Source organism: Protopterus annectens, chromosome 10.part0 (genome assembly GCF_019279795.1).
Source record: "Protopterus annectens isolate FY-2018-M chromosome 10.part0, PAN1.0, whole genome shotgun sequence".
In the NCBI taxonomy this organism is placed as follows: domain Eukaryota; kingdom Metazoa; phylum Chordata; order Ceratodontiformes; family Protopteridae; genus Protopterus; species Protopterus annectens.
The window spans coordinates 800,547,629-800,561,435 of record NC_056744.1 but is presented as its reverse complement, the minus strand read 5'-3'; positions in this window follow the sequence as shown (position 1 = coordinate 800,561,435).

The following is a 13,807-nucleotide window of genomic DNA, read 5'->3' as shown; positions in this document are numbered from 1 at the left end:
GGGTTGTGAAAAGGGAAGTCCTTTTTTGTGATTGCATGCTGCTGCCCACCAAAGAAAATCCCTCCTTAGACAAGGTATCACAGGTATAATAGTTACCAGGTCCTGAGAATGTTGACACCAAAGGTTTTTTTTTTTAAGTACTACTGAAGTTTCCTCATATGCAGTCTGGCATAAGGAATTAGAAGAATGCAGGAAGCCATGAACCCTAGAGCCTGCAGGGTTTTTCTTGCAGATAATTGGGTTCTGGTGGCCAGTTGAAAGAAGTAGCCTGTCAGATAGGCTTGTTTTTTCTGGAGTAAGGAATGCCATCTGGGATGCTGTGTCCAGGCTTGCTCCCAGGAATACAACTTTCTGACTGGGGACTAGTTTGGATTTCTTTTCGTTTATAGTTTATCCCAGTGAGGTCAGGAGGTCCGTTACAAATGTCAGGTATTGCAACAGCTTTTCCTGTCTGCCTGCATCAGGCAGTCATCCAAGTAGAGGTAAATTTGAATACTTCTGTGTCTGCAAAAAACAATGTCTAGAGCCAAGCATTTTATGAAAACTCTGGGAGCAGTGGATAAGCCAAAGGGAAGTGCAGAGAACTGATAATCCATAAATCCTGCCCTGAAACATAGATATTTCCTGCAAGAGTCTCTGACTGGGGTGTGCAGATATGCCTCTTTTAGGTCTAGGGTGGCTAACCAGGCATCTTTGCACAGCAAAGGAAGAACCTGCTGGACGGTGATCATTTTGAATTTTGGTACCACCAGGAAGGTGTTTAGAATGGATAGATCTAAGATTGGGGGCCAGTTGCCCTCTTTTCTGGGTACCAGGAAAAGTCTGGAATAGAAAACATGGCCTACCTGGTATGCAAGAACAGGATGAAATGCCCTCATAGAGAGTAGGGAATGAACTTGGTTTTGTGCCTCTGCCCACTGGTTTGGACGAAGATCTGGGAACCCTTTTGAGGTTGGCAGTGTGTGGAAATAAAATTTGTACCCCCGGGACACAATATTGAGGACCCATCGATCGTTGGTGATGGAGGCCCAGTTTTTTGCATGGGAGGCAAGTTTTCCTCCTAGGGGTACAAGCAGGTGGGCAGAAGTAAGAGGTGGATTGGAAAAGTCATTGTGAATTCTTTCCATAAGGGGGTGGCTTAGCACTCCCTGTTTTAGAAGTGGAGGTACTCCATTGCTTAGATCTCTGCATTCCCTGGGACTGTTGTCTGGGGGGGGGGGGGTCTGCTTCCTCTAGGTCTAGTCTGAGGGAGCCTTGAGGGGGCTGGAAAGGACCAATGTTTTGAGGGGCAATGCCTACTGAATCTTGGCTGGACTTGCAAAAAGTCTTTAAACTGTCTGCATAGACTTAACGTTTTCTTCCATCTTTTTTAAAACTTCCTTTGCTTTGGTGCCAAACAGACAGTCTTTGTTCAGTGGTGCGTCCAATAGTTTTGATTCAACATGGTCTGGCAAAAGTCTGTTCCTTAAGCCAAGCATACCTTATAAGTACAGAACCGGTGACTGCTACCCTGCAGGATGCATCTAGGGTGTTAAACCCACATTACAGGGTATGCTTAGAAACTTGGCTTGCAGAATGCATAAGCTCTTGTAATTCTTTATTTTCTGCACAGCCTGGGAAAGTAGATAATTTTGGTTTAATAAGTTCCATAGTATGTTGCTGGTATTTCAGCATGTGGAACTTTTAGTTATGTACTTACCATAACGATAGATGTATGTGATCCATCTCTCCTACATTCATTACTGACGGGTTCGGAGCCGAGAATCGGCTCCGACTCTGCCACTATAACTAGCACGAAGTCTCTCATTGGCTGGGCTAACCATGTATCCCAGGATGCATCACGCCCAAACCCCCAGATCTTGTTTGCCCCAACATGATTCTCCCATATACACCATACCACAAGGACAAAGTAAGAGGAGAAAAAAAATAATATCCTCAGAGAATCAGGATACAGGTTTCCTTCAAGTCCAACAGGTAGGGGGAAGGAGGGCGGGTACGTAAGAATGTAGGTGAGATGGATCACATACAGCTATCATTATGATAAGTACATAACTAAAAGATGTAATGTGATCCTATCTCGCCTACATTCATTACTGACGGGACAGCGTTCCTAGCACCTACATCCCGGGAGGCTCACTGAAAAACACTCCTGAGCACTGTGGAACCAAAGGAAGCCCGACCTCTAGAGGCCACGTCCAGTTTGTAATGAGAAATAAAGGAATGTGGAGAAGTCCAAGTAGCTGCTGCACATATCTCATCTATGGATAATCTAGCATGAAAAGCCACTGAAGTTGACATAGCCCTGGTAGAATGCGCCTTAACTGGAAAAGGAAGATCCTTATCCACTGAAGCATAAATAAATGAGATGCAGTCTCTAATCCACTTAGCTATAGTGCCCTTAGCTACAGATCTGCCAATTCTATTGTCCGAAAAAGAGACAAACAACTGATCTGATTTTCTCTCCTGTTGTGTCCTATTTAAATAAAACCTCAGTTGTCTATGCACATCCAACTGGTGCAATTTGTATTCCACTTTGTTGGAGAACGTTGGGAAAAAGACCAGAAGCTCAATAGACTGGTGGAGAAGGGCAGAAGAGACCTTAGGGAGAAAGGAAGGCTTAAGTTGCAGCGATACTCTGTCCTTGTGAAAAATTAAATAAGGAGGTTTAGCAGAAAGAGCTTGGAGCTCCGATACTCTTCTGGCTGAAGTTATGGCTACCAAGAAGGCAGTCTTCCATGACAGAAATTTCAATTCGCAGGAGGCTGCAGGCTCAAAGGGAGAGGACGTCAAAGCTCTGAGCACCACATCTAAATCCCATGGCAAGACGGGCTGCGAAACTAGAGGGCGCAGCAGCCAGGCTCCTTTCAGAAAAGCTTTACACAGCTTATGGCCCATAAGGGAAGGCTCATGTGCAACATGATAATTGGAGACTGCTGCCAACTGAACCTTTATGGTGGAAGCAGCCGAACCTTGTCTAAAGAGTGCAGCTAAGAAATCTAACACAGCAGACACCGGTGCTGTAAGAGGGTCCAGATCATGTTGCTGAGCCCAAATTGCAAATCTCTTCCATTTACTAGAGTATATTTTCCTAGTAGAAGACTTGTGGGAGGAAGACAGAATATGAACTACTTCTGGGGTAAAAATATGCTGTCTGACTAAGGTCGGAAGTGGAGGAGCCAAGCAGCGAGCTTGAGAGTTTGTAGGGATGGATGGCGCTGTCTTGACTAACGAGTCAATAGATCTGGAGCTGGGTCCAGAATCCAAGGGCCATCCACCGCATACGGAAGGGGAACCAAACTTGACAGGGCCAGTGTGGTGCGATCAAAATCATTTTGCTTCCCAAGCAGGAGGTCTTCTGAATCACTCTGGGTAGTAGAGGGACTGGCGGGAAGGCGTAGAGCAGACCGGAGGGCCAATTGTGGACTAGAGCATCCCTGGGAGACTCCCCCTGTGGGGGGAATTAGAGTGAAAAAATTGCTGCACTTTGCATTCAGGGGACTGGCAGAGAGATCGCAGCAGGGAAGACCCCACTTGGAAAAGATCTGCACAGCCACTCTGTCGTTCAGGGACCACTCGTGAGGCATCAGAATAGCTCTGCTCAGCCTGTCTGCTATCACATTGGACTTCCCAGGAATGTGCGTTGCCACTAGAAAGCGCTGGGAAGTGATCGCCCAATTCCACACTCTCATGGCCCCTCTGCAAAGGGGGAAGGACTTGGTTCCTCCCTGCTTGTTCAGATACCAGACCACCGACATATTGTCGGAGAGAATCGCAATAGTTCCCTTGGGAAGAGAGCTGTGACGTGCCTGCAATGCTAGAAGCACCGCTCTCATCTCTAGAACATTGATATGCAAGTGAACCTCGTGGTCTTGCCACGTACCTTGGACCGTCTCGCCCAGGTAATGCCCCCCCACCCTATCTGGGAGGCGTCCGTGGTTACTATGGCAACAGGGGACGGGGGGGGGCTGAAGGGTCTCCCTTGGTCCAGATTGGAGGAAAGAAGCCACCAATGCAGATCTTGCCGGCATCTCTCCGTGATGAGGATCGGGTGGGACTAGGGGCATTCCCGATATGACCACTGGGCCGAAAGGAGCTACTGAAGTATTCACATGTGTAACCTGGCCAGCGGAACTAGGAGAATAGTAGCCGCCATTGATCCCAACAACTGAAGAACCCTCCTGGCTTGGGCTTTTCTGAGGGGTAGTAAAGCCAGGACCTGGGCCTGTAACACTTTTATTCTCTCTGTCGGTAGAAAGGCTCTCATCTCTACAGAGTCTAGCTCTGCGCCGATAAAGGCAACACGCTGTGATGGCAGCAATACAGACTTTGCCCAATTGAATGAAATCCCTAGAAGATGGCCCAATTTGACAGTAGCTCTCGTGGCTTGAACAAGTAGATGCCTGGTGGGGGCGGTGAGGAGCCAGTCGTCTAGATAAGGAAACACCTGGAATCCTAGACATCTCAGGTGAGCTGTCACCACTGCCAGACACTTGAACACCCTGGGGGCTGTGGTGAGACTAAAGGGCAGGGCCCGGAATTGAAAATGACTGGCTCCCAGCCGGAAGCGTAAAAGATTCCTGGAAGCCTGGTTTATCTTGATGTAATAATAGGCATCCTTGAGGTCGAGGGAGCACACCAACACTCCTTTTTCCAGCAATGGGAAAATGGATTGCAAAGTGACCATTCGGAACTTGGACTTCTTTACAAAGCGGTTTAAACGGCTGAGATCCAGAATGGGTCTCAAGTTCCCTGTTCTTTTTGGCACCAAAAATAACCTTAAGTTCCTAATCCGATCTGGTCTGCGGGGACTGGGTAGATGACTCCCTTTTGTAGCAGCTTTGAAACGTCTATTGCCGCCTGATCCCGTTGACTGGGTGGAACGTCCGGGACTTTCCTTGACGGAGGGAGGGGAACGAAAAAGGGGAATGGTGTAACCTCCGGTGATAATTCGAAGCACCCATCGATCCTGAGTGATGGATTCCCAGGCCTGAAGATGCTCCGAAAAATTACCCCCAACTGGCTCCGGAGACGCAGTCGGGTAATCCCTCAGGGACGCTGGTAGGAGGAACCACAAAAGGACTCGCGGTCTCCTGTATTGTGGGGGCCTCCACCCCCTCTAGGGCGACGTTTTCCATTAAAATTCCTCCCTCCTCTGCCCCTGGAGGGGGGGGTCACTTTGATGGGCAAGGGAAGACTTTTGAGATTTTCTGAACCACATTTTCCCTCCCCTCTGAGCCTTGGGATAAGGCCTAGTGGGAAGTGAAAAACAGGCCCCAACGGCAGACAAAGTTTTGCCCTCCTGCTCACATCTAGTGAGGGTGTCTTTCACTTTTGGTCCAAAAAGAGAGGACCCATCGAATGGGGCGTCTGTGAAAGAAGACTTGAAAGCCTCCGCAAAATGACACAAGCGCATCCAAGCTTGCCTCCTAAGGGCTACGCCCGAACACGTTGCTCTACCCACCCCTTCGGCTGCATAAGATATGAGCCTCATGGAAGAGTTGACGATGGAAGAAAGGGTAGACAGCTGGGCGTTAATAGGCTGAGCCAACACCTCAGGCAGGTTACCCGACAGGGCATCTCCCAACTCCTTTATGAGATCCCTTTGGAGCCGCGTAAAATGACACAAGTAATTCAGCGACTGCAAAGTAAAGGTCGCTGAAAACAGGGTACGCTTCCCATACCTATCCATACTCCTAGACTCCTTATTAGGAGGATGGATGGATGTAGAAGCCTCCGCCACATCCTGCTGGGTGGCGGACGCCACCACCATGGCATCCACAGGTACTCCCTTGGTCAGAAATTCTTTTCCAGGTGGCGCAGATAAAAACTTATTGGGGCGGCTAGGAACTGGCTCCACAGAGTCAGGGTGTTCCCACACCCTTCGACAAATAAGATCCAATAATTCATCGAATGGTGGAGACACCCAGGAGGCGGAAGGCTGGGCTCCGAAGGCCTTGAGGAAGACAGACTCCTCCTCAGAAGGGTTTTTGGAATGCCAGCCGCCCCGCTGTCTCAAGATCTCCAGGATATCAGAGAACGAGACATCATCAGAGGACGACTTCGGGGACCCTTCTGCATCATCGAGGTTGGTGTCCGAGGTGACAAACTCATCGGGGGAGTCTACGTGCTTCCTCTTACACAACTTCTTCCTGGGAGGCTCTTCAGGGACAGACTCTGAAAGGACCTCAGAAAGTAGGGGACCACACATGGAGGTATCCTCAGGCCCGGGAGCTCCGCTGTCCAGAGATAGGGGGCACCAGAAACTCTAGTCGCAGCGTCTAGGGAAGGAGTTGCTGATTCAGGTGAAGTCACGATGCACTTGGCCAGCGCGCTCCTCATAGCCTCGAAGGCAGGTCCACCCAAATCGGATGAAAAACCCGCCTCAGAGACCATGACCAGAGTCGGGGTACCCCTAGCCGAAGCACCAAGGGGAGACTCGGAGCCGCAGTCTGAAGCCCCGATGTATCCCCCTCGGGTACCGAAACCTGTAGATGGAATGGAAAAGGTTGGAGCCGATGTCAGATCCGAAAGACTCGCGGGAGGTTTCGGAGCCGACCCAGGGACTTCACTCGAATCGGCAGACTCCGGCTTCGACGACACCGAGGCTGTCGGAGGAGGAAGAAATGGAACCGATATAGTAGCTGGCTCCAGAGCTGATTGGGCTGGAGCCGAAAATAATTTAGTTAACACTGGCGACTGGAGGAGCCTCTGGACCACCCTATCGACATCCGAATCAGAGAGCCTGGAGGACTTGGAGGAGGCTGACGGGGGCCGAGAGACCTTCTCAGTCGGAGCAGAGATAAAGGTAGGGGAACGGCTCCGATTCGGCTCCAAAAGGATCGGAGCCGAAGTAGGTTTGAGAACTACCGCAACCTCCTTTGGCACCGATGATCGTGGAGTCGAAGAAGCCGACCCCGCAATAGACAATACTTCCTGCGGCTCCGAGACCAGTGGAGCCGAGGAAGGAGACATATCCTTGGATGGTGCTTCCTGCGGCTCTGAGACCAGTGGAGCTGAGGAAGGAGAAGTAGTCTTAGATCTTTTCTCCGGAGGCTCCGAAGAACTAGATGGAGCCGGATACTTCATTTTTGACTTTGATTTAGGTTTCTCAGAGGGAGGAGAGGAAGCCAAAGTTTCCTCAAAGGAGGGTTTAATCAAACCCTTGAGGATAAGTTTATTTTTTCTCTCCTGTAACACTCTGGCAGAGAAAGCATGACACACACTGCAGGATTCCTGCAAGTGTATGGCACTGAGACAATATACGCAGTTAGCGTGTCCGTCAGCGACATTTTGTAAGCGCATTTAGCACATTTCTTAAAGCCAGATGACTTGTGCTCTTTGGGTTCCTTGCCCGACATAAGGAACAATCAATAAGCAGCAACAATATCAAAAAAACAGACAATCACTAGTACACTCGCTACACAAGGTAGGGAGGGGGGGGGGCTCCAACTTAAATGCCCGTACAATAAACACTCAAGATAGGGCAAAGGCCCTCTAACTCAAACGGGCCTAGCCCACCAAACAGAAGGATTACCAACCACAACACAATCAGCCACAACCAGGGATACAATCGACAACGTAGCTATTAAAATAGCTTTGGATATAATAATAACACTCAAATTTCTCTAATTGAAAGACAAGAAAAGGGTACTTAGCCACAGGCAAGTCGAGACCACGCTGTTACTCTAGGAGCGGCAAACGAGATCTGGGGGTTTGGGCGTGATGCATCCTGGGATACAGGGTTAGCCCAGCCAATGAGAGACTTTGTGCTAGTTATAGTGGCCAAGTCGGAGCCGATTCTCGGCTCCGAACCAGTCAGTAATGAATGTATGCGAGATAGGATCACATTACATTTGACAATTTAATGCTCTAATGGCAAGAGTTGTAGAGGTGTATACTTTTTTACCCCATCTGTCTAAAGCTCGGGAATCCCTGTCCGAAGAGGTGGGATTCTTAGCTGCGGTTGCTTTTATTCCTTTAGGTCCTTGGGAGATGACCTCTGGGTCAGCAGTAGAATTGTTGAAAATAAATTTTTGTGAGTCAGGGACTCTAAGGTTTCCTGGAAGTAGGAGATAGACTGGATTCCACAAAAACATCATCCACAATATCCAGCACAGGAGGGATAGTTAATGGTCTGTGCTATGGCAAATCTAAAAATTCCCAGTCTCTTTTTGGACCAAGGATAATCCTGGCATTCCCAATGGAAATGCTTTCTCAAAGTATGTAAGGTTTCACCAAAAGAAAAATCCCCTGGAGGAGAGGCAGAAGGAATGGATTCCTCTGCATCTAAATCCTCATAAGCAGATAAGGGCATGTCTTCAAAAATCAGAAACCTTAAGAGTTGTCGGACAAAGCTGCTGGGGACAAGTCTCTTTCTTTTAGCAGGGGTAGGCTGACTTCCCCTAATCAGCATGATAAGGTCTTCAGCCATTTTAAGCATTTGAGATTGAGGCATGGAAGCAGTGGCTTGAGCTTGGGTTGCAGTTTTTTTAGGCGTGGTTTGTACCCTGGGCCTTAGAAACTCGGTAGTTTTAGAAAGAAGTGAAGACGTGAAAGAAGTCATCAGTTTGTGTTGAATATCGGTAGTGAGAAGAACTTCCTCTGAAGCCGGTGCCTGCACAGCGGCTCCGGACCCATCCAAGGTAGATCCGCAGGTTCCGTAGTCAAAGAAGAGTGTCTCGCGGCATACCTGACTCCAAATAGGTCTTAGTAGCGGCCTGCGAATCCACAGAAGCGGGCATGAGAGGCTGCAAAAGCACCTCACTGAGTACCAGCGAACTGGCGACTAGCTTAACGGAAGCATCGTTGGCAGTTTTGGACCTGTACGGTCTCTCTTTATCCTTAAGTTTTTTCGGAAGATCGGTAGTCGGATGGCTTGCTGAAGCCATTTCGGAATACAGATAAAGAGAATGAAAGTATTTAGCTACGATAAGGGCCAGACGATTTATAGCTCTGGCGTTGAACAAAGCACAAAACAGACAGCAAGGGACGTCGTGGTCTGGGCCTAAACAGGTGGCGCAATAAGAATGAAATATTGGTGTGGTATTTGCTTTCCACAGGCGAGACCATTGTTAACTTTTTCTGACATCGGTTAGAGCAAGAAAAAGGATCCCCAATGGGGTACTTAGCTTTAGAAGACTTCAACTTAAATTTTGGAAACAAAAACTCAGGTAGCGGCCGACCGGCACTCGTGCGAATTGCTTTGGGCTCCTCAGCAAGAAAGACTGATGTAATGGCATCGGCTGCCTGTTTTTATACCACTGATGACCTGAAGTCAGTCCTGGAGTGACAGCAACTGACACAGAAATACTAAGCCTCTGGTATTCGGGCCGACTGAGGGCTACCCCTGGCAGGATAACCCAAGTGTGGTGACTGCAAAAGTGAAACACGAAAAACATCTACCAGCTGTGGTAGGCAAGAACACCAAGTGTTATAAGGAAAGAGGCAAGTATTTACACTAACAAAAGGGTAGACTAAGTTTGGAAATATCAGAAGAATTAGAAAGAACAAAATTTACCGTAAACTGATTACATAATGGAAAAATTTAGTTGTACATCAAAAAATTCATTCAGCTGCGAGAGCGTATCGGCTGATGTGTCTTTCTGTAAGAGTGACAAACGAGATTGGAGGTAATGTAGACAGGGGCATTATGGGTAGACATTTATTTCGAGAGGTTTTTGTTTTTGGCTGGCACGAGCTATATCACAGCCCTATCAGTTCCGACGATCGGAACCGTAACTCATCAGTCAAGAATCAATGAAGACTGACATCAGATCTCATTTAAAACCTGCAGACCAATGCAAATCTATGGGAACACTGGCATGCAAGCACAAACTGTATAAAATCTACAGTTTAAATAAGGAATATGACGACAGTCCTACATACGTTGTTCAGACAGTAGATCAACCCTGCAACTTAAAATGACCTTGGGTTTACTGGTCAACATCTCTAGTGAGAAAGTCTTTCCTTCCACTTAGCTAAAGAAGACTTTTTAATGAAAAAAATGCTTTATCCCCTTTCAAGTAAATGGTCTTTATTGAAAACAAAACACAATTTCAGAGAGTAGCAAATATGCCCCATTTTGAATTCAGCAGTGCAATTCAGATTAAAGGGAAGACATACAACAGTTCGTAAGTCCAATGGAACAAGAAGGTATCTGCATTCCAGGCTTGTGAATGATACAACTGGAACAAAAGTTCAGCATTTGTGAGTATTCCACTTACTGCAAGCACGTTTATTGAAGGCTTTCTAACAGACCACCATGGTAAGAAACACTACCCTGTTCAGCTACCACCCACACACGTGGAAAAATTGCTCTGCTTAATGAGTCTCCCAGACAGCTGTTCTTGCCTCCAATATATCCTCTCAGTTGCTATTCAATGGCTCATGCACCACTCAGAAGTTCTAATATAACCCCATACAGTAGGAGAGAATGAGTACCTTACTGGCTAGTTTGTACACCATTCATCTGTTACATTGCCTATGCACATCTGAAGGATTCATTGATGCAGGAACTGCTGTACTACTTTTTAGACAAGACAATCCTCATTTCTTTTACTTTTATATGACGTGAGCCTTCTTGAAAGGGTCAGATTTCTTGTACTTAAGAAATCATGCTAGCTCCCCAAGCAGAGACTGAAGCAGCAGTTGACAGGAACAGAGAGGGTACTAGTGTGATGGATAACATTCTCAGACAGACTGCGCCCATCAGACAAACTCTTCTGCAGATGTTCTAATGGTTCTGCTGCCTAACTGAATAATGTTCTTTAATTACTAGTGTACCTTTACCATGTGGAGTTTTGGGATTAGCACAAAACAAAGAAGCCATAAACCCCAACATGGAGTTATTTCATTGCGTTACTTGGCTGTTAGCAATTATTTGGCTCGTAAATCTATCAAATTACCTTACGGACTAGATGGAAGGAGAAGAAATTATGGCACTGTTGAATGCAACTGTATACCCAACTATGCATCCAGAAACAGGATCTTCTGTTTAAGATACTATAAAATAACTTTTTAAAACTGATTGTTCACTATAAGGGCAAACTAGTATATCATTGAGAAAATGTGCTGTTGTAACTGACTGAAGTAGTTGGATATTCATGGAGATAAACCCAGATTACAGTATATCTTGATCTGCTGCGTCTCAAGACAAAAGGGCAGAGAACATTATACTAGAGCATAAGGCAGAGTAGTACAGACAAAAAATGAAACTGGAGCTGGTCTACCAGAACCCTTTGATTTCCTGTTAACGGTATAAAGGAATGTACAGATGTCTCTTCCCATTTCCAAAGAAATCATCCAGGCTAGCTGGTCTATGAGAAGTATCAGTTCAATTACAAGCAACTTCTCTGTTCTTGTCGATATCTGCCCCATCCACTATATTACTCTTTGGTACAACAATGATCATTTATTTGGTACTTGCCACACTGCCTTTTCCTAAATTTAAATGCAATGAAATGCCAGATCTACAGCGGATGCTTTAGTGTCTGAAGATACTATGGTGATGTGGAAATAACTATGGCACAGATTTGTAGTCTTTCACTATTGCCAGCTGAAGAGAAAAATGTAAAAAAGGTGCCAGACTTCTTAAGGGAAGGAGAAATGAAACTCACTTGGATACTTTTTTTAAAAAGTATTATTCTCTTTCCTTTTCTTTAATGTTGTGGTGCACTATGCAACTTAATACAAAAAGTTCTCTTGGGTATAAGCAAATTATTTACCTATCTCTGTGGTGCAAGTGCAGGGAATCTGTCTCAAGAACATATCATACCTGGGTACATACATGCCTACATATACACAATTCTACACAGTCATCTTTCATTACGGCCAAATTTTTTTTGTGAAAATTATCCACTGATGATTTACTGAAATATGCCGTAGTGGGGTTGTGGCATGTTGGTTATAGCATAATTCTAGGTTACTGCCTTTTATTCACAGTTGTGCAACCTGGGCATAAGTTGCAAGTGAGTGTTGGGGGGGTGGGGGAAATGACATCTGTGATGATAGAAGGTAATGCCAGACATGCCAGGGAAAAGTAGGGAAGTGGATACAAGACTTGTGCAAGCACAAGTAGCTAGAATTTTGTAAATAATTGTAGGTCATTAGTATATCAAACTGATCTGTATAGATGATTGTGCTGAAAATGTATTTGTGAGCTCCGCTTTTAATTATGTTAAAATGTATCAACAGTGCATCCTGCTGAAATGAAGAAATGTTCATGTATTATAATATCTGAATTCAATATATATGTTTTAATAAAGGACAGTGGCACATCAATGGTTAACCAGCTCACTTATTTTAAGAAAAACAAGGGAAATATAAATGAGCTGTTAAATCACTGAAAGGCACCTCCATGGTGCTGAGTGGGACTGGAGACGCTGGGTCTGGGGCAGAGCCCTTTGTTCATTAGCTCACTGAAAAAAGGGAGGCCTCCAGGCACTGCCATAAAAGCTCCAAATGTGTATTGTAGCAGCCTACCAAAGTCCTGTCTCAAACTTCAAAAGGAGATATTGTGGGGGCCTAGAGTCAGGTGACCAGATGAGATCATTCTGCAGGTCATCTTGAATATTGCATTTTACAGAGTAATCCCAGAATACAGAGTATTCTGTTTGGAAACCTAACTAGAAAGACTGCTCATGTATTTAATTTTGCCTTGCCCAAGTAAGTTAGTAGGAAACATTAAATTATCTTAGATTCAGCAAGGAATATAGTGAAGCTTAGTTTAGAGACTGATTGTTTTTCTTTATTGGTATGAGTCTGTTAATGTTGTTTTCAATATTTTCTGTGATTTGAACTCTGTGGTTTACTGTGAATATATATTCATGTACTCTTATTTATTAAAAATATTTAATACTTTTATTGCGACTGGTTCTTGTAGGAGTATTTACCCTTTGAGACTATTTGTATTTGGTGATACTGTGTGGGTCACTCCAGAAGGTCCAGCTGTCTTGGTGAACTATTACCATTTGAATTGGTATTAATATTACACAGTATAATTGGACACCCTTTGTTAAGGGCTTTAGAGTAGCCGATTGTGAAGTGTCTGGTGGCAGTGATAACTATCTTATACTTTGGGCAGAAGAGGGCACAGCAGGTACATCTGTGCCAGCCTTTCCCAGGTGCATGTGTGAGAAAAATCATCTCTCTCAGGGTGTGTGCATCAGCTACTTCGGGCAGAGGCATGAAGCACTGGGTTTACAGAGAGGGTTGCTGGAGGACTTGGTTTGGATACTCTACTTAGAACCTAATCCTACAGTGGTACCATTGGGGAGTCTTATTGGGGATCTAGAGGGAGACAGATGCAGACATCCAGACCCTAGGCTGAACGTGCACCCTGTGGGCTCTTAATGGAAACTGATCTTGATGCAGAGAGGTCTGCATTTAGAAATACTGAGTGTATCCATTTGTATTCCAAGGGCATGCCCCTCTTCACTGTTAGTGGTGAGGATTCAGGCTCCTTGATTACTTGCCCAGCATGGGGATGGCACAAAGTGGTGCTCATCATAACTTCCATGAACAAACTATTAATACAACTATGTGTAAGGAGGGAGTACTTGTGTTACATAGGAATGCGGCTTAGCTCAGCTCACATGAAGTAGTAGGATTAAAAGAAGACCGCAACAATTTCTTCCAGAATTAAGACACACACCAAGGGGAATGAAAAAAGATCTTTCTCCGTCAAAGACTTTAAATGACTGTGGGGATGACAGATTTTTTTCACTACACCTGCAGTGAAACACATTGCTAAAATGAAGACAATGTCTAAAGAGTTTATGCTCTAGTCAAAAAGAGGTCTCAAAAAAAC